Source organism: Monopterus albus, unplaced genomic scaffold (assembly GCF_001952655.1).
Source record: "Monopterus albus unplaced genomic scaffold, M_albus_1.0 scaffold147.1, whole genome shotgun sequence".
Taxonomy (NCBI): domain Eukaryota; kingdom Metazoa; phylum Chordata; class Actinopteri; order Synbranchiformes; family Synbranchidae; genus Monopterus; species Monopterus albus.
This window is the reverse complement of record NW_018128027.1, coordinates 570160-573878: the sequence shown is the minus strand read 5'-3', so window position 1 is coordinate 573878 and position 3719 is coordinate 570160. Positions and strand designations below refer to the sequence as shown.

The following is a 3719-nucleotide window of genomic DNA, read 5'->3' as shown; positions in this document are numbered from 1 at the left end:
ATATTATGGCTATGGCTACAGTTATACACGTCATAATAATAATATTAAACATCCTGTCTGCTGACAGTCAAACTTTTCTATCTAGTTATCCTTGACCATAAGCATCCTGCAGTAACTCATGAAAATGACTAAGCATTTAACAGCCTGAGCTAGACATCCTGTCTACTCTAAACACTTCTAATACATCAAGTATCTGACCAATATCTATCTGACTAAAAATACCTAGCAGGAGCTGTTGCAGAAAAAAAACAGAAGAGCAATTACAATGACCTGATCCGCCCAGAATAACGCCTGGCCATATGTCTGATTGGTAAAATACACTGGAAGCTTTTTTGGAAGTGTTTTCTATTAGCATCTCATGGCTTTTTGTCCCGCCGCTGTCCTACTGAGACACAGACAGCTGCTCTGATGACTTTAAACACTCAAAACACACCACTCGTGTCTCAATTTTAGTGTGAATTGAATGGAGTCACACTTCGGTAGTGCTTATGCGACCCTTACCAGTGTGTTTTACAAGTGGAAAACACACTGGTAAAACGCACTAATATATCAGACAGGTTTAGCTGACTGGTGCATTGTGCACTTACTATAGGGTGACAATGTTGCAGAGTTCCAGAAAAGTGCATTGTGACTGGTCACATGTATTCCTGTCACCTTTGTGAGGTTGAAAAAAATTATCCTTGAGGTGAATAAAATGAATGTCGCTTTTTAGTTCACTGATAGAATATTGTTTGAAAAGTATTACTGACATTCAGGAAGACTCCACACTAAATTCGACTCTGCTATGTACAGACCTTTACTCTAACTTTTGTTTTTTGTCCTATTTTTTTTAATGAAGAGAAATAGCTGAAGTTTAAAAAAGAAGGTACTGTAACATTCCAAATGTCATGTTACGGTGCATCCTATAAAAGCACACAGTAACAAGGTATTCATCTCATGGCTTTGTGTGGAGGTGAAACCATGGCCAAATCGGTGTGATTTTTCTATTTACTGTGCTGTTTGCTTCCTAATATACTGAAAAAGGTTTCTAAGCAACAGCCTATACTGGACAATCATCTCATATAAGCTGAAAATAGACAGGACCCACATAGGAGGAGAAAGAAACATATTGTATTTGCCTCAGATTAAGTGCTGAATAGTTTATGATCTTATTCATGCGGAGAGCTGCAGATCAGTATGCAATATAATGTAAATACAAAGACACAGGATGTAGTTGAAAATAAAGTTTTTCCTGTGTTAGGTATTTTTAGTCAGATAGATACTTTTTGTATTAGAAATGTTTAGTGGAGATAGGATGTCTAGTTAGACTGTTAAATGCTTAGTCATGCTTATGAGTTTCTACAGGGTACATCTGGTCCAGGATAACTAGAGAGAAGAGTTGATGACTGTCAGCAGACAGGGTGTTTAATATTATTATTATGACGTGTATAACTGTAGCCTTAGCCATAATATGTTCTTATGTTTAAGTCACGACATGTTACTAGAGGTCGTGTGAGAATGTTTTTAGCTACACACCACTTAATCAACAGACACACACACGCACATGGATTTGCTTCATGTTTTGACACTGCTATGGCCAGCTGCAAAGCTGGCAACAGAGACGTCTCGGTTGACGTTTCTGTGTAGTATGGGGCTAGCCCAACCGAGGGGATATAATGTATAGGCCTGGTGGGTTCGGGGTCTTTCATTTTACATCTACCTGCGAGCAGTTTGGAGGTGCAAGATACCTGAGCGTGTAATGTTAATTTTATCTGTGATCCTTTGAATAAATCAGCACTGTTTTGAAGTTACTTGGACTGTCTCGTCTCTCAGAGTTAGCAGTGGTAACAAGAACCATATCTTGCACATGCTACTCCTAGCTAGTATGCATCAAAAGTAGAGTAGAACTTTGTGCTGATGTCTTGTTGGTTGTGATTAGACCAACACACAGATATTCACAAGGGTCTGTGGCATCCCCTGGTATCAGCCAATCTCAAAACACAACATACAGGGAGAGCAAATGCTTAGCCTTGATCTGATAATGTATTCATCTATAATTAAAACCTTCATTTCCATATCTGCGCCGCTTGCTCACACATTCCCCTTTGGCTGATCTGTTTTTTACCCTCACTCCTTCTGTCTCTCTTCCTTTGCCTCCCTTGTTCCTGATCATATGACATGTGAGAGACACAGGTGCTAATTAGCTAGTGCTAATTCTGTTCTTGGCTCTTTCACAAGAATGCTTTGTCTCTGAGACACACAAGGTTATATAAAGCAAGATGAGATGGGGCATGACAATTTTGCAGCAGCACATCATACTGTAGGTGTGAGGGTATAAAAACTTTGTGCAGGGAGTTTGTGCATTTTATCAATGACTTGGGCTTCATTGTGAGGAAGAGCCCATAAGCTCTGTCTGTTTGTTCTGACTCAGTCAGCATACAGATTGCAAGACATGAGTCAAATAAAGGCTTGTTTATTGGGACATGGTCAACAGGTAGTCAATAAAGTAGACAGTAATGTACAGCTCACACAGATGTGCACTGACAGATGAACCAACATGATTGTGTACTCATAGGCACGAGCACACATGGACACGGATAAACTGTCTCACAGGGTTACACTAAGGTATACTCCTAATCCTTCAGATTCTACCTTCACCAGTGTAGATAAGTTTACCTTCCCCTATACTGGCACAGTTCATCTTCAGTGGGTCCTGTTGGTGTATAGCGGCCTTCCCCTGGAGCTGATCTAGCACTTCTCAGAGGAGGCACTGTGCTCAGTGCAGGCCTGGAGGAGAACTCCTCAATGTGCCAGTATAAGCCATGTCTGTCTCTTTAAGGGCTAATATGCACTGTCACACATGCTAATGTGGTGTGCTGTATACATACGTTAGGCTATATAATGTACACAAACAAGCTCGGTTGTAAATATAAATGTACACACCGTAACCCTAATGTTTTGTAAATACTGCCCCCATAAAATAATATGGGGTCATTGTTTTTGAATCATTAGGCTATGAGATTTAAAGCTGCATTAATTAACGTCTTCCTCTAACTTTCGACCATTAAGGGTGAAGTGAGAATCAAAACAAGCAGTAACCCTCCAGTATCCTCTTCTCTCTTTTCCCCTCCTGCCGTCTCTGAAACTGTCATATGTGGTCACGACAGCCAGAGACAGTTGTGACAGTCAGTTAGTGCAGCAGTAATAATTGGCTACAGAACAAATGCACAGTATATGGAAAATTGAGCCCATAGAGCCTGTGGTTTTCAGTGGTAAGGACACCCCCTGATGGATTTCTTTTTTTTTTAACCTGGACAGAGCTAGGCTGGCTGATTCCTCAGTTTCTGTCTTTAAAGTAAGTTAAATGTCATCTTCAAATGCAGCAGACAGACATAAGAGTAGTATTAATCTTCTCACCTAACATGTGGTAAGAAAGTGAATAAGTATAATCTCAAAATGTCAAACTATTGTTTTAATTTAGTATTAATACTCAGAAAACACAATGTAATAAAAGCAGCAGATATGTAATGAAAGCCTCTTTTAAACCAAGATTCTGCTATACTGGCATTAAGATGGCCCTTATGGCAGCCCTGCCTATTTATGCTGAACTAAAAAAATCTGGCATAAAGCTGCCCCTCATTTCTTTATACACAGATTTATTAGAGATGTGACATCTAGCCTTACATACAGTATAATCATGTATATAGCACACACATCAGAACTACAAAGCATGCTAGTTA

The 3719-nt window shown here is 39.6% G+C and overlaps 1 protein-coding gene across 1 annotated transcript in view; it reads right to left on the bottom strand.

Moving 5' to 3' along the window:
• dlgap2a (discs, large (Drosophila) homolog-associated protein 2a) overlaps positions 1 to 3719 on the bottom strand; it is a 303340-nt gene that overhangs the window by 144450 nt on the left and 155171 nt on the right.